Source organism: Mizuhopecten yessoensis, unplaced genomic scaffold (assembly GCF_002113885.1).
Source record: "Mizuhopecten yessoensis strain PY_sf001 unplaced genomic scaffold, ASM211388v2 scaffold7493, whole genome shotgun sequence".
Lineage (NCBI taxonomy): Eukaryota > Metazoa > Mollusca > Bivalvia > Pectinida > Pectinidae > Mizuhopecten > Mizuhopecten yessoensis.
In genome coordinates this window covers 345,812-370,211 of record NW_018407075.1, presented here as the reverse complement: position 1 = coordinate 370,211, position 24,400 = coordinate 345,812, and the positions used below count along the sequence as shown (strand labels likewise).

The window sequence follows — 24,400 nt, the reverse complement described above, 5'->3', positions numbered from 1 at the left end:
CATCGCACACCCCACCCCAACAAGCATTTCCGAGACTCTGATTTATCGACGAACAACTCTTGATAGACGTTCGATTCCCACAAACATTCCCGGGACTCTGATCTATCGACGCGCAATTCTTGTTAGGAGGTTCGATTAAAGAACTGCTATATGAAAAATTTACTCGACACTGCGATCCGTGAAACAGTTCGGGTCCATTACATAGATGATTGAAGCAGTAGACATGCGAGCCAGGTAATGGTCATGCCCTGAGCGATATCGAAGCATCTCGTGTTGGACGACCCGGTAACGAACGTATGGCAGGATATCAGCCATGTTCTTAGATTGATTTGCCCCCTCTCTCTTACGGTTTTTTCGGACTTGTGTGAGACTAGTACATCGCATTGTCCAGAACATCTCAAGTTTTTCTAGCGTTGAACATTATTTTGGCATGTTTTATTTTTGGCGCCTCAGAAGTTGATGAAATTTAAATAGAGTTTATACCTTAATACCTTTTTGTTTCCTCGGCACTCACAACGTTTCCCCTTAATACCGTTTCGCTTTCTCGGCATACATGTAGCACGTACATGCACCTGCTCCATTAATAATAAAATCTGAAGTAGAATCATAACAGCCAACTTTTTAGGTTTAATTACATTACATGACATCGCTATCAACGCCAGACATTCCTAATTTCCACCAGCAGCACTCGCATGTTTCGCAACTTATTTCACCATTAATAATAAAAAAAAGCGATATGTACCTGTTTTTTCCCCTTTTTAGCCAATCAGAGCACAGGAATTGAAATTAGTGGAAAAGGTTGCCAATGGCTGCTGCCCGGGAAACGTGTTACGAACGACGGTCGATGATATGGGTATTATGTAATGGAATTAAACGTGAAATGGACTACAGGCGTCTACCAACATTGGCGTTAGGTTTTTTTAACGAAAACACTTGCATGCATATTTTTTGTAAAGAACAGTGGCGACATCGGGAAGTAGTCTCTTCAATATTGCTTACAGCAAATTCTTCACCAATGGCTATCTTCGAAATGAAAACATCAAATAAAAAAATCTATACAATTATTAATTTTGTTGTCCTTTTTTTAGAAATCTGAAATACATCTGTAAATACATGTACACTTGGAGTCGAACTCGTGCTGTTAAGCACAAGTATGACGTCGTCTGTGATGTGCTAGATCACTGATGCGTTTGATTCCAGTTAAGAACTTCAGTGATTATTTGAATTATAACTAGAAACACGCTAAATTAACTAGGAACAACACACGATATTTTACCCCCTTTTATAAAGAAAGTCAACAGGAATTTGTCACTAGTACCGCACGTGATCGCGTGCTGTTGTAACACATAAACCGCGGTAATAGATATCATTTTAAACACTATATCACATTAATTAGCTGCCAGGACGTTTTCTATACACAAACAACTTCGATTTCTTATTGCTTAAGTATGATAAATGACATTATTTTTCTCGACGAGAGGATTTTAGATAGGATCTAAGGCACTGCTTGTCGAGACACGCTTTACATATATAGCTGAGGCAGAAACGCCTCTACCACATCAAGTCTTGTCGTATAATTTTTCATCAGCTCAATGTCCATATACTGCTGTTCATCCGCTCCAAGATTGATGGTTTCATCAATGTAAGATATATACTCATTTGTACGATACTGCGATCGTCAGATATTAAGAATAAGGTAAGTATAAGATAATCATGGTTAGATCGGCAATACGACATTGTAAGCTCCTTGTCATGTTTTGATAGATGATCGTGTGTCGTACGACTGTAACTGGCTTGTTCTCGTTTCCCCCACTTTTTAAAATAACATGGGGGGAAGAATGTTGTTAGAAGGATTATAGTCTGTTTCTAAGTAGTATGGGCAGTATTTACCTGTGTTTTTACCTGTGTTTACCTGTGTTTTTACCTGTGGTTAACCCTTCTATCTAAGGTGGTGTTTTATCATATTTAATTAAATAATACATTACATGTATATAAGTTTTTTTCAGGTTTGTAATGACAAATGTTATAATTTGAATTATTCAAATATTAATCATATATATATTCAGTATTAAATATATCCATTTTGTAGTCCTTGTGCTGCCGATATGATAAGATGAAATGTGTTATTTCATTTTCTAGTACTTGAAAATATTGATATAAATAGTTATTAAATAATCTTTATTATTGTACCATTTAATAAGATACCTTCATGTTGAGGTTGTATGATTGATTTTGAAGTTTTGTTATTTCCTAGAAATTTAGTTAGATTAAGGCTTTATTTGTATTATTTCATAAACAACTCAATTATGCTTCATAAGAGTCCGCTAAGTTACCTTAGGCAAACTCTACTTATGACGATTTGATAATTTGTAATTATTATGTATGGAATTGAATCTATTGCATATGTTCTCCGCCATTGTACAAGATATTTGTAAAGTATTTATCTATATGTATATTTCTGTACGCCTATATATGCAATGTGCATTTGGTAATAAATTGAATTGAATTACCTTGTACAAAATGTAAGAATGTAATGTGTGACTAAGAGTGTGGTGTCAACAGACCACGCGAGAAACGATACCGAAACATCAGCAGCCGACTGACCCAGCTGAAGGAGCGCCTTGTGAACGAGACGTATTGAAATATAGTCATTATATATAAGTAATGAAATACTCGATTGTGAACTCTTATGTAGTGCTGTTATATTCTATATTATCTGTTTAAAAGTGTAATGCAAATATTTAAGGAATGACCAAGATTTTGTTTTGGTATATACGGTATATACCGAAAACAAATTGTGGACTTCGCATATATCCGCGAAGCGGTTTATGCAAAAAAGTGCACATTTTTTTTCGGTATATACCAGAACAAAATCTTGGGCATTCTTTATAATTTAATTTAAAAAAGTAGACAAACACGTTGTAAATGCACAGTTTAAGATTTATTTAATTTTTACGTGAACTAAACAATTGCGCTAAAAAAAGCTGCGTTGTAATTTTGCATTCTGTGTAGTAGTTCCGTCATCGTTTGTTTTTCTTTTTAGATATAAACGATATATACCAAAAAACATATTATGGGGGAGATAGGCAAATTAAATTATTTGACTGTAAACTCTACATGTGTATAAGTATAAAAATATATCGATTATATATAAAGATATTTGAACCCCTAAAAAGTATTAAAACCTTATTTATACCCAACATATACAACAAAGCTACATGTCACACAGGTAACTTTCACACAGGTAAGTTACCTGTGGGGTAAGTATGAAACAGACTATAATTGGTTTGCCATTGTCTTCCTAAATCAACACTTTCCTTTGTTACATAAAAGGTGGGGGAAACGAGAACACCCCCTGTAACTTGTTTTTTTTCCGCTTGATAAGTGTCAGTTCACGTTTGTCTGGGAAGTTCCAAAAGCTTTGTCTGTCCGGCGTCTAACAGGTTCTGTCTGGAGTCTATCATATAACAGTCTATATATGTTTTCTAATTTGTCCAACTGTACCAAATATTTAAAGTGTGACCGAGTCTGTCCTAGTCTGTCTGGAGTTTGGTTGAGTGTGATTGAGGATGTCGGTAGTTTGTGCGGAACTGTCTCCTACCTATTCTACAGAGTATAACCGAGTTTGCCCGAGTCTACACGACTGTGATCGAGTTTGTCCGGAAGTTACCGAAATGGACAGATTATGTATAATGTCTTTGAACTTGTCCGGATTTTGTTAAGTTTGGTTTAATATGTCCTATGTCGGTCTACTGTTGATGAATCTGTCCGGTGTCTGTTTTATGTGGTTGATTTTGTCCAATATCTGTCTAGTGAGATTGAATCTGTGCTGTGCCTATCTGTTGCGGTTGAATCTTCTCGGTGTCTGTCTGTTGCGGTTGAATCTGTCAGATAGCTCACTAGTGTGGTTAACTATGCCCGGTGTCTAACTAGTGTGGTTGAATCCGTTCGGTGTCTGTCTAGTGTTGTTGAATCCGCCCTGTGTCTGTCTAGTGTTGTTGAATCCGCCCTGTGTATATTTAGTGGGATTGAATCTGTCCTGTGTCTGCCTAGTGTGGGTTAATCTGTCCGGTGTCTGTCTAGTTTTGTTGAATCCGCCCTGTGTCTGTCTAGTGTTGTTGAATCTGTCCGGTGTCTGCCTAGTGTGGTTGAATCTGTCTGGTGTCTGTCTAGTGTGGTTGAATCCGCCCGGTATCTACTTAGTGTGGTTAAATCTGTCCGGTGTCTGTCTAGTTTTGTTGAATCCGCCCTGTGTCTGTCTAGTGATGTTGAATCCGCCCTGTGTATATTTATTGGGATTGAATCTGTCCTGTGTCTGCCCAGTGTGGGTTAATCTGTCCGGTGTCTGTCTAGTGTGGTTGAATCTGTCCGGTGTCTGTCTAGTGTGGTTGAATTTGTCCGGTGTCTGTCTAGTGTGGTTGAATCTGTCCGGTGTCTGTCTAGTGTGGGTAAATCTGTCCGGTGTCTGTCTAGTGTGGTTGAATCCGCCCGGTATCTACTTAGTGTGGTTAAATCTGTCCGGTGTCTGTCTAGTGTTGTTGAATCCGCCCTGTGTCCGTCTAGTGATGCTGAATCCGCCCTGTGTATATTTATTGGGATTGAATCTGTCCTGTGTCTGCCTAGTGTGGGTTAATCTGTCCGGTGTCTGTCTAGTGTGGTTGAATCCGCCCGGCATCTACTTAGTGCGGTTAAATCTGTCCGGTGTCTGTCTAGTGTGGGTGAATCCGCCCGGTATCTACTTAGTGTGGTTAAATCTGTCCGGTGGCTGTCTAGTGTGGTTGAATCTGTCCGGTGCCTGTAGTCAAATGTATCGAGTGTTTCAAAAAACGTTTTACAGTACATTTACTGTGTATATATTGACATGGAAAAAATTGTTATAGGGCATTCAAGTATATACATGTATGTATGTACTATATAATTTGCATGCTCATCTTTCCTCTTCGTGTGGTTGCAGTGGTTATATAAAAAACTATTTTATATGACACACATGTGTACGGCTCCGGAAGTTACCGAAATGGACAGATTATGTATAATGTCTTTGAACTTGTCCGGATTTTGTTAAGTTTGGTTTAATATGTCCTATGTCGGTCTACTGTTGATGAATCTGTCCGGTGTCTGTTTTATGTAGTTGATTTTGTCCAATATCTGTCTAGTGATATTGAATTTGTGCTGTGCCTATCTGTTGCGGTTGAATCTTCCCGGTGTCTGTCTGTTGCGGTTGAATCTGTCAGATAGCTCACTAGTGTGGTTAACTATGCCCGGTGTCTGTCTTGTGTGGTTGAATCTGTCCGGTGTCTGTCTAGTGTGGTTACATCTGTCCGGTGTCTGTCTAGTGTGGGTGAATCTGTCCGGTGTCTGTCTAGTGTGGTTAAATCTGTCCGGTTTCTGTCTAGTGAGATTGAATCTGTGCTATGCCTATCTGTTGCGGTTGAATCCGTCAGATAGCTCACTAGTGTGGTTAACTATGCCCGGTGTCTGTCTTGTGTGGTTGAATCTGTCCGGTGTCTGTCTAGTTTGGTTGAATCTGTCCGGGGTCTGTCTAGTGTGGTTGAATCTGTCCGGTGCCTGTAGTCAAATGGGACTAGTGTTTCAAAAAACGTTTTACAGAACATTTACTGTGTAAATATTGTCATGGAAAAAAATGTTATAAAGCATTCAAGTATATACATGCATGTACTATATAATTTGCATGCTCATCTTTCCTCTTCGTGTGGGCAACGGGAGACGTTGCAGTGGTTATATATATAAAAAAACACTATTTTATATGGCACACATGTGTACGGCTCCGGACGTATGCACTAGTAATATATATTTTGTTACACCAGGCTACTCTCGTATTACTTGAGTAACTTGACCTGAATTCGAACCCTTGACGTCAGATTGCCGTATAACATCACTCTAACCTATGTACTGGTTAACGGAAGTGCCCAGACCCAACTACATTGTAGTTATTATGTCCAAAACGAACTTAAGGTGGCAGTTAATGTTTGCATTGTATACGACAAACAACAGTGTAATTCTCTTGTGTTTTGCTTAAAGTAGGGTAGATATCCTTTATGGTTACGGAGACTTTTGTATTGGAGAAACAGACAAACAGACAGACAGATGGATTATAGAACTGTTTTTTATTTGTAATTACGTCAGATAGTTGGATCCACTTGCAGATTACCAGTGTAGATTTCTAATGACCGAAGCCGGCAGCGCTACGCGGAACAATATCCGTTTGGTAGTGATTGGGTTAGAGACTACGATAGATGTCACAGTTAACGAGGGTGGATGTTTAGGTAAGTAATACGGTATTATATTGGTACGCAAGTTGATCTATTGTTATGTGTAGTCACACCGAGACCGTAACTTACTCCTCTATCTTCCTAACCTAATTCAATGGCGATCGAATCTAATCACATCTGCACCGGATATGGCTCTAAAGCGACACCTGCCGGACGGCTCCGTTATTGACTCTATAATTAAAACAAAATCCTGTGCCTAACTATTATCTCATCTGAGACACAGACTTGTCTGTACACTACAGTTATTTTACCGCATTTGTTTTTCTTTTTTTACGAAATTCCGGAAATATAATACCGGAATCCGTCTCCATATCGACCGGTACTTACTTTAGCTAACGGAATATGGAGCCAATTTCACTCAAAGCAGCAGTTTTGCTCGATTAATCAATATCTTATCAATCCTCTCCAATAATCTAAACAGTCTTGTTTCACTGGATGAGCTTTCGATGTTTATGAGTGTTTAATACTGTTTTCGTTTAGTTGCCGATGGTTGCCATGATAACGAACCATGACAAATGGATGTTTATTACCACGCGTACCTGCCAATACTAATCTTTCCACGAATACATGTACAATTCTACGGGTTTTTATTTCACGACATTAAAACTAGGACCTTTATATGTGAAACCGTGGACTTGTCGACTCAGCAAGCTCCCAGCATTATGTACAGTGTATATGGTCCATACAACTCTAGAGCATTCTAGAGCGGGAAGCTGTCGGTGTCGACTTTGTACAAAGACAACGCGGGAAGACGCGAATGCTAGATTAGAGAATGGTAGTTAATGTAGTTATTTTTTTATAAATATTTCTCTCCTGTGATCTTAGAGCAAAACGAATATTACAAAAATACGAAAATGTGGCTTTAAAGGCATACGTTCATGTGTATTGTAAATATAACAATTATATCATGAGCTTCATATACTTGTACTAGTACCATGGGATCTGGTTAAAAATATTTTGCTTGTAAGATGAAGATAACTGCTATCTGAAAAAAGACCGGGGGTTAATTAAATTATCATTAACGATTTCATCATAGGTTTTTTTATCGACCAGACACCAATCGCATATGTGATCCAGATCCAGTTAGTTCTGCACTGAATTTAGTCTGCGTCTCGTTAAGAACAGTCGATGTATTTTGTATATCGATGTTATATCGCCGTACTTTTAAAGCATTGTTGGAGTATATTTTGAAGAAAAAAATTACATTCGAATATAGGACAAAAATCGATTGCAATGATGTATGCTGTCACGCTACCGGAAAGAGGCAAATACACCAACATACCGCCTGTAACACACATAGAGGCACGGCCTTAAATGACCCTCAGCTTTCGATAGAGCCCTAAACCCAATAAACCAAACCGAGGGAGTAAAGTTCACAAACTGTATGAACCCGCTTCAATCGACGTGCAAATTGTATAAATGTGTGTCCGCATTATCGTAACTCATTTTGTACAACTGTTGAGAAAAAATTGTTCTGCAAATAAAATAAAGTGTTTATATCTTAATACATTTAATGAGACTTTAAAATATTTTGCATGAAAACAAATAAAACTTTATTATAATGAGTAGAATATTTACTATCACGGTGTTATGTACATTTACATAATGTAGAAGTGAGGTCATCATGATGTAGTACAGAAACTTTCGTACAACAAACTCATGTTGAAATGCTCAAAAAAGCAAACATTTCCACTCGATGTTAAATTTTGCGCTGAAATTTTTATAGACTTTATGGATAGCGAAAGTTAGATTCACGCGAAAAATAGAAGCTTTACAGAATAACGTGTGAAAACTTTAATTTTAGTCCATTCAATAATATTAGGGCAGTGGTATTCTTTCTAAATTTAAAGCAATAAAAACAAATGTTCAAGAGCCTCTATGTAGCATACACTGAGTGACGAGTTAGGCAGATCAAGTCAGTGTTTTATAGAAACAAACCTGTCTCTCTTAGACGCTTCATGTTATTGGCCTAGTGTTACATACGGGTACTTTGAGAAGGTGGCAAATCTCACTGCCAACGAGACGTCAACTGTGACGCCATTTTTTGTAACATTTATCTGCTGGTACATGCGTATGGGTATCTCCCTGAGAACGGTTCCAACCTTTATTTGTGATGATTGTGTTAGCCCAATCCTCGTAAAATTTGCTTGCCTCGCTCTGAAAATTGCTTCCCTCATGTCGAAATTGGTTTTAAGGTCATTTCGATTATTATGTTGTGATTTTTTTTTCTTCAGACAGAACGCTTGATATAATGCCTTACATAATGGAAATTGTCCCTCGTATTGAACCTCGGGTCGTTTCACCAGCCCGAGGTCAAACTTGAAATGCTGGAATGAAGGTTTAATCGAGTAAAGCTGAATCTGATTATAGATGTTTTTTGGTCAATCAAGCAGCAATATGTGCTGTAGGGACCAAAACCATGAAATATTTCCCGATAAAAGCCTCCATTAGCCATTACGTAATCGGGTCGATTGCTACGACGCTGCATAACGACAGACGGTTTACGGCTTTTATTTCCGAAAACGACAAACAAGGCATGCACAAATAACTATTGAATTATTAGGGTTAGTAGAGTGGGATTTGAAATAGTTACGTCGGAAAAAAATGAAGTTCCTCGCGATGAGATAGGGGTATACGATTTAGAATGCGTTTGGCAATATCGCTGATAGAGAAGCAATCATTCCCGGGACCATCAATAGATATGTTAGTATACCACATCTATCTCACTGCAGATAGAATGCAATCGAAGTTTCATTTCAAAATGATAAATGCCCATTTTCCTGTATGTTAGAAACCTGTATGCTCATGACATTGCAGTTTTGACCTTGGAATTTGACCTCGGTATACACATCGTCTATACCTCGCGGATCCGTGGAGCTCCCGTCGAGGAAGTAATCGGGTAAACACTGCCTCATGCTGCATAGCATGATTCTCGGGAAATCTTTAGAAAACTACACTGACATGCCGTTGATGAACAGACGTCAGACCTCATAATAGGATTTTTTGAAGACGACCCGGTCACCTCAGGCGAAAAATATTTGAGAAATACGTCTGATCTTTTGCTTGAACACATTTTTGAAGAAAACCTCAGGCCTCCAACCTCTCAAGATGTATTTGGGAAAGAAGACCTCGCGTGAAAGTATATTTTGAGGAATGCATCTGTCCTCATGTGCAAGGGTGTATTCAAGGGTGCGTCCGACCTCATGTACATATATATTTGGAGGAAACTTTTGGTGTTTTGTTTGTCGTTAGTTTTTCTCAGAGTGTTGAACCGCCGTCAGGAAGCCCATTAATTGGTCTCTCATTACAGCTCATTAAAGGTGGTAGTTTAATACAGGTTCAATTAACATGAAAATAACTGCAATGGGGAGTTTTAAATGTGGTCTCTTAACACATGGGGTCTCATGATAGTGGTGGTCTTTACATCACGTTTGAATGTACATGAAAAACATGGGTGTCTTCGGATGGTATTCCAGTGAGATAGCACTATAAAGTCGGCACCAGATCCGCGCTATTCCAAGGAGGAAATACGCTTACATACCCTGCCTCCCGCACCCATACACACATGCACGCATACACAACACACATGGAGGCACATCCTTAAATTACCTTAGCTGTTGATAGAACGTTAAACACCATAAACCAACCTGTAGGGATAGGTTGTCAGCTAAGTTACTACCTGACTGTGACGTAATAAGCTGTTCTTTTTCGAAATTTGCTTTATTATTGCAACAAACTGAACAGACGTGTCAACATGAAGAACTGAATGACATGTTTGTTGAACGATTTCATTTGTGAGATTTATGGGAAATGTTTCCGACCCTTGTCAAAGTTAGTCTCCTCGACTCTTTGCTACGTGGCCATTTTGTCTGATGGATGCCGGGATGTCGTGCTGGTCCTCTGCAATCACGTGCGAGTCACCAGTCTGTGACGTACCGATCTCTTCAAGGGGAACTGTCTCTGGCTATTATAATGAGACTCTCCTGTCATTGGTCTTTGTACTTTCTCAATGTAATATTTTAATCCTCCGTAAACTGTTGTTTCGTGCAATAAATCAAAAACAAAAAAGTGCATATTTTTCACTTTATACATTATTTAAACTGCGTTGACGAATTTCAGACAGTAGGGTCGTGTACTTCTCGTTCAGAGCAGACCCTTTAACAAGACAGACGAGTATCGTCCTTATAAATATTAAATGCACGAACACGCCTTTTGTAATGTAATACCTTTTCGTGTCGTCTGCTTCTGAAATATGGGTATTTTCATGTATAACTGGTAATATTATACGTTGTTATTAATAGTAATTGGCTGCCTCGTGACCCCCTCGTGCTCCGTTGGCCGTGCTATGTGCATGATATTGATAACGATACAACACCATAAAGTGTCATAAGTACACTGCCATTCCGCCTAATTAGCGTTCATTTAAATGCAGAACATTACGATGCATTGCAAATCGTTCTTCTGGAAACGGAGATTATTGATTTTTAGTGAGAGTTTAAAGATGTTTTTATAGGCAGGCTTGATGGTCTGTCGCTTGCCGATGTATAGCGATTAATGAGACAAGCAAGGGGTTAATCCGGATATACGAATACCGCGTCACGTGTTAATTCACCAGATGTTTTGCCATCATTTCCGGTATACGTGCACTTGCAATCAAGATCAGTACTGCAAATCAAAACGTTTTCGGCGGTAAATCATATATTAGCGCTAAATCATGATAAACTTTAGATTGAAATTCATGTTTTAAAAATTGAAGGAATAGGAAGTGTTTGATGTCAGTATATGTAAGCTATTGCAATGTCAGCGAGCCGAATGTTAACATACGGGCACGTTATTACACGTCATAATCAACAAATATGTGATGACGTCTGAACCAACATATTTGGCTAAAATATACGTTACGTATTAATAGGATTAATAGGATCGTTGAGATCAGATTGCGAGAAACACGTACTGGTATTCCGTTATGAGCATATTGGGGTAGTCAGGATAAACATACGAGTAGTCATCAGGATCAACATATGAGCGAAATTCAGGGTCAATATATGGGAAGTTGTCAGGGTCAACATACGGGAAGAAGTCCGAATCAACATACGGGTAATAGTAAGAGTCAACAGACGAGTAATAGTAAGGATCAACATACAGATAAGCCAGGATCAACATACGGGTAATAGTGAGGATAAACATACAGATAAGCCATGATCAACATACGGGTACTAGTAAGGATCAACACACAAGTAGAAGTCAGGATCAACGTACAGGTAGTAGCCAGGATCACCATACATGTAGTAGTCAGGATCACCATACAGGTAGAAGTCAGGATCACCATACAGGTAGAAGTCAGGATCAACATATAGGTAGAAGTCAGGATCACTATACAGGTAGAAATCAGGATCACCATACAGGTAGAAGTCAGGATCACCATACAGGTGTAGTCAGGATAAATATACGGGTAGAAGTCAGGATCAACATATGGATAATAGTCATGATCAGAATACGGGAAATGGTAAGGATAAACATACGGGTAATAATGAGATCATCGAAATACTGTTCGTACCGATTGTACGTCATGACATTTTCTGGTTTTAAATGTTTGGTTTGTACGTATAAATGGTATACATGTGTATACTGACACAGATGTAAACACGTGTCAATGAACACACGTGTGGATAAAAAACACAGTTATTTAGGAACACAGGTTTTGGCATGGCAGGCGGCAAATAACTTTAACTTTTTAACGATATGTTAGCTGCATTGGGCAAATGTGAAGCATCAGTTCTTAGATCTCCTCGAAATTACAGAGGGCCATCTTCTGATCATGAGCCTGTCTAGGGGGTGTAAGTAACTTCCCTCCCCACAGGTCTGTAGTGCAGTCTAATGTCTGGGCTGCCTGATGGTTCGTTTGCACATTACTCCAGTCCCTGCTAGCCAAGGATGCTACTTATCGTAACACAGACAATTCCAGTCAATGACCAATCCGTGATGCTTGGGCACACCATTCCTGATTAGTTCGGGGCCGGAGGCCCATTTCCGGGTCCTATGGACATTCTATAAGGAACGTCCCTGAAATTGTACTGCCTTTGGTCCAATCAGTGTACCGAAAATAGCTCTCAATGGCAGCGTAATTATCTCCCGTGTGTAGTGTAGTGAGAGACCGGCTAACAATGGAGATATTACGTGTCGCCCTTACGAGCATGAAGTGTACACAAAATGAGAAAAAATCTTTGTAAAGGATGTTGACTAATCAGAAATTAGAAAAAGAAAAATCTGAAAAAGGATTCGTCTGCTGATTTGACAGCAAATCTTTGACGTCACAGTTCCGGTGTAGACTGGGCTGAACTGTATGTTGGTCGCGATCTTCTTTGCATTAAGCTGAAGTATTCAATAAAAAGCGACCATGGATCATTAAGTGTAAGTTATATAGGTTATTTGATATTTTCATATAAGTATTCATAGATGTTTTATTGCATAACATTTGATTGCACCACTCTGGCAGGTGGGGGATTGAGATAAGAATACGCCTGCTGTTACCCACTGCCTGTTGTAAGAGGCGACAAATGTGGGAACCCCCTACAGAATTAGGAATCTGGTTATGTGCCCTCTACACTTGGGGACACAAAAGTGACCAGGATAAATCTGCTTCACCCATTGCAAAAGCTTGGATCTCTATATTTATCTCTACTTCCTTACTTAACGCCTGGATCACAGGGGCACGTTACAAATGTCTGAAATACACACATATGCTATACTGATATGGGTCACAACACACATAAACATACACAAGGGAAGAAGCTTCGTCAGAGCACTACCGGTACCGCCAAATTTCAAATGAAGATTTTCAACACTTATTTTCAGCGATCTGCGGCGATAGCTTCGGTTTGAATTGTAATTAAATAATCCATCATGATCAATTGTGTAATCATTCGTCTAATACATCCAATCAAGCACTTTTTCGGGGAATTTGCAGTTTTACCGCCATGATTAACTTGAACCTGACCCGGAAATGACGAGGGCTTTTCGACATGTCTTTATACCATACTGCCAAATACTACGGAAAGTCCCAAGGCCATCCGAGTAGAGTCTAGTCCCGCAGCAAATAATTTTTGGCGCAATGTTTAAAACATCATGTCTGGCATCGTGTCCTGGTATGTATTTCACATTTACATAGTCCAATATTTTTGATACGGTAACTTTTAAACGTAAAATGCAAAATACGTACCAGGAAACGATGCGAGACATGATGTTTTATACATTGCGCCAAAAATTATTTGCTGCGTGACTAGACTCTACTCGGGGGGCCTTGGGACTTTCCTTAGTATTTGGCAGTATGGTATAAAGACATGTCGAAAAGCCCTCGTCATTTCCGGGTCAGGTTCAAGTTAATCATGGCGGTAAAACTGCAAATTCCCCGAAAAAGTGCTTGATTGGATGTATTAGACGAATGATTACACAATTGATCATGATGGATTATTTAATTACAATTCAAACCGAAGCTATCGCCGCAGATCGCTGAAAAAAATAACAAAAGTAAGTGTTGAAAATCTTCATTTGAAATTTGGCGGTACCGGTAGTGCTCTGACGAAGCTTCTTCCCTTGTGTATGTTTATGTGTGTTGTGACCCATATCAGTATAGCATATGTGTGTATTTCAGACATTTGTAACGTGCCCCTGTGCCTGGATCGGCAATACGGTCTCAGTGTTTAACGTTCGTCAAAGTGGGCTCTGGCCGGGACATACCAAAGTCCTTAAAATTGATGTTGTTATTCCCTGCTAAACATTCAGTATATTTCGTAATCGCAACAACTGGTAAACCCGTTATCAGTAAAATGTGACCAGGGGGAATACTGTTGAGGGTGGCATGATATTTCAATGAGATAGCTCTCTAAATTAGGCATCAGATCTGTGCTATCGCAAGGAGGTAAAAACGTCAATGAGGGAACTCCGTTTTATCTGTCTGAAACTTCAATAAATTGAAACAAGAACTAATTCCGAGTATTTAGCGACATTGCATGCGATGATGAAGAGACGTTATTACATGTATCCGTCCACGACCTCGTTTTAGCTGCAAAAAAACGCTCAATGGTAATGTGTTATCTATTAGTACGTACACTTAACTTGTGATATTATAATGAGTCTAGTCAACAGTCCTTTACTTATTCCAACCAACGTTACATTTGTAGCGGAACTGGGCTGGGTCGAGACAAGTTATATCCTGGAGGGGGAGTATGTCAGTCTGGTAAAATATTAGCCGTTTCGGCTAGGTTTGGTTTTTGTTTGTTTGTTTTTTACGTCTTATTAACATCTTTGGTCATTTATGAACGTGCAAGGTATTGGTGGTGGAGGAAAACCGGAGTCCCGGAGAAAAACAAACGACATGCCGACGGTGCTCGGCTAAGGAGCATTTCTCTTTCGGTAGAGCGTCAGACTAGTATACCAGAGGTCCCTGGTTCGATTCATAGCGGAGGCATCTGAAAATAGTTTCTCTACATTAACGTGCTACCGCTGGTCGTAATTAGTTACTGCAAATGTATGACGTCACATCCGCTTTGAACGGATTGCATGTGGGTGCACCGTATGACGTAAAGTCCGGGTTCAAACTGGGTCACACAACAGAGCTTGTTTTTAGCATGACGCTGCACAGATTACCCAGTGAAATAACACATTGTACATTACACATACATGTGCACCGCAGCACTTTTACAAAGCTATCTGATTTCCTGATTACAAAGGCTAAACGTTTAGACAGCTGATAAACATATAAGTAATTTAATAAGGGAAGAAAACAAACAGAACCGTTTGCCAAATTAAATGCCCACTGAACAGAATAAAAAACAGATCCGAATTAAAAGAAACCCAATGCCCAGCCTGGCAGCGATAGGATTTTCACTGTGCTCGGCGTGTAAGGTCGCTAAGAAGCATTAGTCGAGAAGTAAAGTGTATAATTTCCCTATGGTAAGTTATACCTGCTCGATATTTCGATCGCCTCTACAGAAGTAGGGAGAGCTTGTTGAACGATCGCCATTAGATGGTAGTTAATGCTTTCGTGATGATTTCGTCAGTTAAAGATAAAGTGCTTTACATTGAAGTCTAATCGCCTATTCTCATTTTCTAGCATACGATGTTTTGTGTATTGATTGTGAAACTACATCGATTTAATAATGTTAGTTATGAAGGTTTTAAGTTGACCAAGCATGACTGTGCCACTCACCTGGAACCTGCAGTGGATTGTTTGAAGTTTAATTCTTCCAACGCTGTGTAAGATATTACATCAAACAAAACGCTGCTTAATAATTCAGTTCATCGCTCCACGTGTTTTCATTCATAAATAATGTGGAGGACGTCACGCCTCCTGCTCCAACATGTTCGAACGCGATAGTTATAACGGAATTATTGGAGAAATTACGACTGTGAATTGAGGGTTAACAACGTGGATGTGAGAAGGCAGACGATACGTGACGTGGATGTTCCTCATTACATTCCGAGGAAGGAAAACGTCCAACAGGGAGGGACGAAGGAAGGGAAGGACACGAAACAGAGGGAGGGGTCAAAGAGAAGGGACTTTCTTCCCGATTTTAAAACCTGCAGTGAAAAATACATCGGATCGATTTCTAATCAGGAAATACCGAAGTGTGATACGTATTAATTAGTGGCGCTATAAAGGACCTAGTACGTACGTACACGGTAGGTACATTTAGCGTGTGGTCCAAGGGAATACACATGAGTCTTAGTCTGACGATCAATTGTTAGGTAGTTGTCTTTAATGAGTCTGATTCGGAAACTGTATATAATTGAATTGACATAAGTACAAGTATTTAATACGTTTCTTATATGTTAATTTGGAGGGTGGGGAGAAATTTTGTAATGAATGCAGGTAAGTAAACAATACATGAGAAGCATACTAGATTTATTGATATAAGACAAATATTCAGTCACGCGGGGGTTGGGGTTGGCGTTGGGGTTGGGGGTCCATGTGTACACAGGGACATGTGACATGCTATATATGTCTTCAGTGTTATGGCCTGTGACATGTCCCTGTGCATGTGTATCGCATGGTGGTACTGCTGTTCTCCCCATACACAGATGTACACACATATATATATCTCTGTCTACGTGTGCGGGGAAAATTACGTAAGACATAAACACGCTCAGGTGTTTTGTCTAGAAATAAGTTAACACTCACGTTGTTGAAAAAAACCAAGAGCCATAAAATTAAGTTATTTATGGGGGGCACCTTACTTTTAAATCCCATTCGGTGATACCACTGATTCGATTAAGCGATTTCAATCATTCGGTTTGAATTGCTGATATCACCTTTTCGAATGTATGTTTTAATATGTTATCATTAAATAGAAAAGGTGATCACAGACTCCAATAGTGTTGACATTCAATGAAACCAATGGTATCACCAAATGAGATTAAAAAGTAAAGCGCTACCCTATACCTACGAGAACCATGATTTTTTCAACAGTTTTGGTACAGAAATGATTAGGATAAATAAACCTATTTCCCCACAATCTATGAACTTCTGAATACAACGGATACCGGTACTTTCATACACCCACTTCCTGTTCCGGTGTACAATTTATCTGTATTTTCCTGTTCCAGTAGACGGTTTAATACAATTTCCTGCTCCGTTCTGCGATTTAACACCGTTTCCTGTTAGACATAATATTTCTGCAAAACTGTTAAATGCTGCCGTATAGCGACGTATCACGTGATATGTCGATACAGACACCAAATAATGCATGTTTCAACAGCTGTGGCATATCTAAAGGTCTAATGACGTCTGATTATCCCGATTCTATTTCAGTGTGAAATGTGTCATATATGTTGTTCCGTTCCGTTGCCTATACCATCTCGTATTCCGGGATCTCTTCCCACCCAACTCCAGCATTGATGCACTTAGACACAGGGAGCACACACGTGACCAAGATCGCGTGCAGAAGTTTGTGAGTCAGGTTCGGGTTTTGTTTGTAAGTTTATTCAGCATTTGAGGGAATATTTAAACTAAAGTACACCTTATGTCTCTCACACTAAACAGACTTCTCGACCGCTCAACGATTGATCCACGAGCACGGGAAGCGAACCTCGCTTGGCGGTCTACTTCACACAGAAAAGCTATGTGCTCATTTTACTTTAATATGGAAAGGATGAGAAAATGTCATATTTTGTATGATGGATGCACGTGTTTTTGATTGGAAAAGTATTAAGCGAGGGGATCGTGTATATAGGATGATGAGTTTAGTACACAGCGTATTGGGTAGAGTTCTGATCAGGGAGGTCTCCCGAACTTACTCCCCAATCAACAAACGTACATGATCTATTTACCCTACTAAGCTCTCACAGGTCAACAATAATTACGTCCTTTTTTCACAGGGAGTGATGACCACCGGTCAAGCCGATAATGTTTGTCCTTAGGAAGTGGAATTAAATGTGATCTCCAGGAGGAATCCGGTACGGTGGCTGGTGTCCGGGGACTTAACCAGGACATTCCGTGTCGGATAATAAGATGAGAACCTACGGAGAAACTGTGTTACAGGAAACAACACATCACAACCTTCTCAGTGTACCCGAGGAGAGGACCGCTACCATTGTTTATGGGTAAGTATTATTGAGACCTTTGTAAGATATTAATATATTAATTACTCGCCGATAGAACCATACCTGACAGTAAAGCGCATTAATATTCCTTAAAATGTTTGTTTAAAGTAGCGTTAATTCCTCAATGTAAACATGTTTTTAATGGGAGATATAATTGTAAGTGTACATTTGATAGTTAAAAGAATGAGAGTGTAGAACTGTCAAGACCTCAGATTGGACCTGGTCTGATTAGATCATCTGTTACTCTGTTTGGTCATCACCTGCTGTAAACACAGGGGCATGGATCGCTTTACTTGTAATATAAAAAAAACCAGGGGGCTCCTATACTAATAATATATATTAGTTTAGGAGACCCCTATTTTTTTTTAATATTACAAGTAAAGCGATCCATGCCCCTGTGACCCTGGCCTACTTTTGACATCTCTGTATGTACTTGTGTGGCCCTGGCCTCATGTGAACATTTCTGACGTGTGGCCTCCGGTGAACATAGGTAGTCTTTATTTGTACGTCCTTTTTTGACCCTGATCTGTATCGAACATTTCTGTTCGTCATTGTTTGACCCTGGCCTCCTATGAACATTTCTGTACGTCCTTGTTTGACCCTGGCCTCCTATGAGCATTTCTGTACGTCCTTGTTTGACCCTGGCCTCCTGTGAACATTTCTGTACGTCCTTGTTTGGCCCTGGCCTCCTATGAACATTTCTGTACGTGCTTGACTGACCCTGGCCTCCTGCGAACATTTCTGTACGTCATTGTTTGACCCTGGCCTCCTGTGAACATTTCTGTACGTCCTTGTTTGGCCCTGGCCTCCTATGAACATTTCTGTACGTTCTTGTTTGACCCTGGCCTCCTATGAACATTTCTGTACGTCATTGTTTGACCCTGGCCTCCTGTGAACATTTCTGTACGTCATTGTTTGACCCTGGCCTCATGTGAACATTTCTGTACGTCCTTGTTTGACCCTGACCTCCTATGAACATTTCTGTACGTCCTTGTTTGACCCTGGCCTCCTGTGAACATTTCTGTACGTCATTGTTTGACCCTGGCCTCCTATGAACATTTCTGTACGTGCTTGATTGACCCTGGCCTCCTGCGAACATTTCTGTACGTCATTGTTTGACCCTGGCCTCCTCTGAACATTTCTGTTCGTCCTTGTTTGACCCTGGCCTCCTGTGAACGTTTCTGTACGTCCTTGTTTGACCCTGGCCTCTTATGAACATTTATGTACGTCCTTGTTTAAACCTGGCCTACTGTGAACATCTTTGTACGTCCTTCTTTGACCATGGCCTCCTATGAACATTTCTGTACGTCCTTGTTTGACCCTGGCCTCCTTTGAGCATTTCTGTACGTCAATGTTTTACTCTGGCCTGCTGTGAACATCTTTGTACGTCCTTGTTTGACCCTGGCCTCCTATGAATATTTATGTACGGCCTTGGTTGTGTCTGACCTCATGTGAACATTTCTGTACGTCTTTGTGTTTGCCCTGGCCTCCTGTTCGAACATCTTGTACGTAAGTATTTGGCCCTGGCCTGGGACCCTGTTTAGACCTGGTTTCCTGTGAACATTTATGTACGTCTTTGTTTGGCCCTGGCCTGGGACCCTGTTTAGACCTGGTTTCCTGTGAACATTTCTGTACGTCCTTGTTTGGCCCTGGCCTGGGACCCTGTTTGGACTTGGGTTCATGTGAACATTTCTGTACGTCCTTGTTTGGCCCTGGCCTGGTACTCGTTTTAAAACTGGCTTACTGTGAACATAACTGTCGTTCGCGTTTGGCCCTGACCTGCTTTAAACATATCCTTGCGTTTCATTAAGAGTTACCAGACGTTTTTTATTAGACCATTTTCTCAACTACATGTAAGGATGGTCTGTTGGACGTCAGTCTCGAATGGTCTCACCTCAGACTAATGTGAGCGCACAGACAATTGGTTTGTGTTGACCTCAACTTCATGTCCGACCGACAGACTGATATTATGAACTCGCTCATTTAATGATTCCTGTAATTCGTACATATAATGTTTGAAATTCACCGAACAATATCTCGCTTAAATATGACCAATATATATATGTACTATAAACATGATGTGTAGGTATATTAATGAAGTAAGGAGAGGGCTTGTATATTCTATGCCTGTTGTCAAATTCCGTATTGTACCAAAAGACAGGGACCTGGGAATTTGTTACAGCTGTATTTGGACCTAAACTAAGGTGTACAAAGCACTTTTATACGTTTTAAGGTTTTAGATCAATTTCCGGTAAAAATGCCTTCCCCAATCATCCAGATATAGCTGTAACAAAATCTCAGGTCCATGTGCCTCAGATCTGTAAAATAAAATATTCTCAAATGAAATTACGTCCTTGTTCGGTCCTGACCTACCGTGAAGAGTTTTATGCGTCCTTGTTTGGCCCTAGTTAGTTGTGATGGAATACCCCTGTTCCCTATCACAGCAGTAACTCCAATCACAATCTGCCTCTGTAACGTGATTTGTACACTGAGTCATCCCTGTCTGAGAGGTATTACAGGTGTAATTTGTTTCGTGCATGCTACACGTGTACTTCCTGGCCTTGTCACGCTATCGTCTGTCAACCAGTGGAAGGTTCGAGTCATTAGCAGCAATTGTAGAACACTAAAACACATGTAAAACACCCATAATATTATTTCATGTTTGTCAGATAGAATTACATCATGGCACAAACTGGTAATAAGCTTGTCGTCCATCATGTGATATACTGGTTGTAAGCTGGTAGTTCATTATGTCATATACTGGTAGTAAGCTTCCAGTTCATCATGTCATATACTGGTAGTAAGCTTCCAGTTCATTATGTCATATACTGAGGGAAGCTTCCAGTTCATCATGTCATATACTGGTAGTAAGCTTGTAGTTCATCATGTCATATACTGGTGGTAAGCTTGTAGTTCATCATGTCATATACTGGTAGTTAGTATGTAGTTCATCATGTCATATACTGGTGGTAAGCTTGTAGTTCATCATGTCATATACTGGTAGTTAGTATTTAGTTCATCATGTCATATACTGGTAGTTAGTATTTAGTTCATCATGTCATATACTGGTAGTTAGCATGTAGTTCATCATGTCATATACTGGTAGTAAGCTTGTAGTTCATTATATCATATAGTAAGCTTGTAGTATATCATGTTTAAGCATGGCAATGCCTGTGTCTTTACCATTCACTCTTGTTCTAGGCTAGATTTACAATGCGTGATAGGGTATGGGAAACATTCTCGTAAGATTTACTGTTGTGGTGAATGAACATGTAGAATTTTTTTTGAGTAAGTAGCGTACACGTCAGTTTTACAATGTATTTCTAATACGAATCTACCCGCCATCTAACGCGTCTCATCTTGGAGATTTGTAGATAAATCGAGAAAACACGATTGTGTATTAGTTGACTTACGATGAAAAACTTGAGTGACATGCGAGTATGTAATTGTATATACCTACCGAGTAACGTGTACTCTGGGGAGTGACGTAGCTCTACCGTGACGACATTAACTGATGTATTTAGCGTTGACACGTACTGTGCCAGTGTGAGAGAGGACCTGACAGTCTGGAGATTTAAAGAGAAGAGAGAAAGTACAGCGCCTTCTGTACGGTCCTATAATTAACCCTTTACACACGTAATACAAAGCCACAGTAAAACGACGGAGCTTCTATAGAATGCGATTACAGAGAGGAGACAAAACCTACTTTGGTGTTGCGTGTGAATGGAGCTTACACACAACACAATGTAATGCATCTTGTGTGCGTACAGCTGTAGGGGTCGGGAGGGTGAAGGGGTGGCCCGGGTATAAAGGAGCTGTGCAGCTGTAAGGGACAGGAGGGTGGGGAGGTGGTTGGGGTATTTAAGTGATGTGAAGTTAAAAGGAACGGGAGCTGAGGAGTGAAGTGATGGTTTGGGGTACTTTGTGCAAAACACAGCTGTATAGTGTTCGAAAGGGCGAAAAATACCATTCGGGGTATTTAGGAGTTATACCTGTAGGTGTCAGGACGGTTTATTAAGGAACTAAACAGCTGTAAATGTTGGGATGGTGATACATGCTGTTTTGTGTATATATAAGAGCCGCAGGTTAACCACTTATTAAAACAATTATGAATTACCTACATACATTATATTGCATTCGTACATTGTTATCTCCCCTTGCAGTGTTAGCCCTACCATATACTGTACATCAGTGATATCCAAGAAAGCAGCATTCTTAAACCAAAAACAGAAGAATAGAAATGGCATCGAGAAGAGTTTCTAGAAAATTGTACATAAAATACCAGGTGGGAATCAGCCCTATCACATTCTTCATATTGTCTTTTGTTTCAGTATAACGTCAAGACGAGGCCACGATTGAAGGCAATCGTAAGTCGGTAACAGAAAGTATATAGTGATTAAATGTCATTGTTCGACAAAGCCTGAAGATGTAAGCATTCCTCACCCTAAAAGCTGGCTTTTGAGATGGGGATGTAACAAACAAATATGAGTTATCAATTTTCGAACTTACGGAAATACGGAACGCATATGATACGGAATTTTAGGTATGAATACGAAGCAAAATCCCATTGGCTATTGAATCAAATTTGATTAAGACAATAAAGAAAATATTGCATAATATAGCTATACAGGGAAGGTATATATAGCTTCTAATTAATTTCTGAGCTGTCCGAAACAAATCTGACGATCTCATAAAATTCTATTAAACCAGCGCTGGCTGCAATTAGCTCGAGCTAAATGCGTAATATCATATTTTGGAATCTTTACGTTACAATGATTAATTTCTTTAATACTCCTTTTTGAAAGTAATGTCATAGAAATACAGTTTTTTAGGCTTGAAACAACACAAAGGAAAATCCATGCATTTTAACTTTTAAAGATATTTCTTGTTTCAACGGTTATGCCTCTATGAGCGCACACACGTCACCAATCTGTTTGATTCCCACGATCACAATGGTCTTATGTTATATGCGAGGCAAAAATATAATATCAGATAGGCATTGACTCTATCGCGTTCTTGGCCCTATATTTACTTTAAGATTGCAAGTCCTTGTATAAAAATTACCAAAACCATTAATAGAGCTATGAACGCAATTGGACAAATGTAATTTTACTCTCCCACCCTCGAATAACATGAGACCAATTTGAAGAAAATATTTAGATGACATTTTGCTGTTTCATGAATGTCGTATGTTAGATACCGATAAATTTTAGGAAATGCTTGTATTCTTTTTGGTTATTAATGTAAATTTATGATGGAAATATAGGGATTGAATGCACTTTTTATGAGTCATGCTTGTATGAACAGGACGCAAGTTACTTCATATTGCATGGAGCACGCCAAGCCTTCATGTAAACAATGAATATAACCAACCTGCGTTCATACCGCCATGAATGATACACGAAAAAAATGCATTCAAATTATATAAATGCAATACGCTCTGGCAGTGGTTACTTAGGAATCGTATTGGAGGCTGAGAATTACAATGACCACTGATTGCAATCGAACCATCTGCAGTATGTATCAAGCCAGTCCCCGTTCCCATTGCATACATACGTATGTATTTGTACTCAGTAGTTCTCCAAGATGGTTCGCAAACTTATCAGAGCTTACGTTCACTTGCACTTCGTGATCTTAACAGTCGCAAATGAAGTCGATATGAAAAAGAAAAAAAATAAGATTTATGATTCATTTAGAAGTGTGCTTTGACATAAAGTAGATATACACGTAGATGTCTTTCGATAGCTTATTTTGATACGATCAAGACTAAATACCCTCCTTGCACATTGTTCCATCGGACAATTGTAATGACCACAAGTTTCGGCGCTGACACTTCCATTGACCGTCCGGACACTGGCCCCTGCAATACCCTCTCTGGAGGCGACTTTGTTCTGTCATAAGCATTTACGTTGATGCTTAACTGACAACTCAGTCACAAGGTAAAACAAAACCACCCACAACCAGAGCAATTTTCGTCCCAAATCGGGACCTCATACTTGTCTAAAAACTACTAAGTAATTTCTTCGAGAACTTCTATATTTCCGTTTTAACATATACGAAGTTTGGGATGTTTTGAATACGATGTCAACGAACGATATCAAAAGACGAAATATTGCTTTGGGAGACCGGATAATGTATTCGGAAAAGGTTGGTATTGTATTAGGTGACCGGATATTGCGTACCAAACATTTTCTGAAGCTTTCTCTCGACTCGGATGATTATAATGAAAACGTTGTGTTAATCTGGAATGGTGAGTCAGTACTGTATGACTCGGCCATTATATACATCATGCAGTGGCGACACTCTAATTGATATAGTACATTAAACGACCGGGCGGCCATGACAGTTACAAGTTAACCAAAGGCTGTGTTTTAATTAAAGATGGCTGCAGCTTTGTTGATAACTCTTTACCATTGATGTATTAAACCCACTTCAACGGCAAAAGCAATGTGTTTTTGTTTGTCCTTTTAGCACAAGAAAACATCCACAATATGGCTTCCTTAACAACG

The 24,400-nt window shown here is 39.6% G+C and overlaps 1 protein-coding gene across 7 annotated transcripts in view; it reads left to right on the top strand.

The window, feature by feature from the left end:
• LOC110453751 overlaps window positions 1–24,400 on the top strand; it is a 54,618-nt gene that overhangs the window by 23,662 nt on the left and 6,556 nt on the right. For 3 of the 7 annotated variants that reach the window (XM_021502884.1, XM_021502882.1, XM_021502883.1), the window contains exon 2: window positions 17,667–17,891. The gene's annotated coding sequence lies outside the window, so the exon portion shown is untranslated. Of the gene's footprint in view, window positions 1–15,150; window positions 15,243–15,278; window positions 15,972–17,124; window positions 17,264–17,666; window positions 17,892–24,400 lie in introns of those variants that run through there. The other 4 variants (XM_021502880.1, XM_021502886.1, XM_021502879.1 and 1 more) reach the window with 4 other exon arrangements.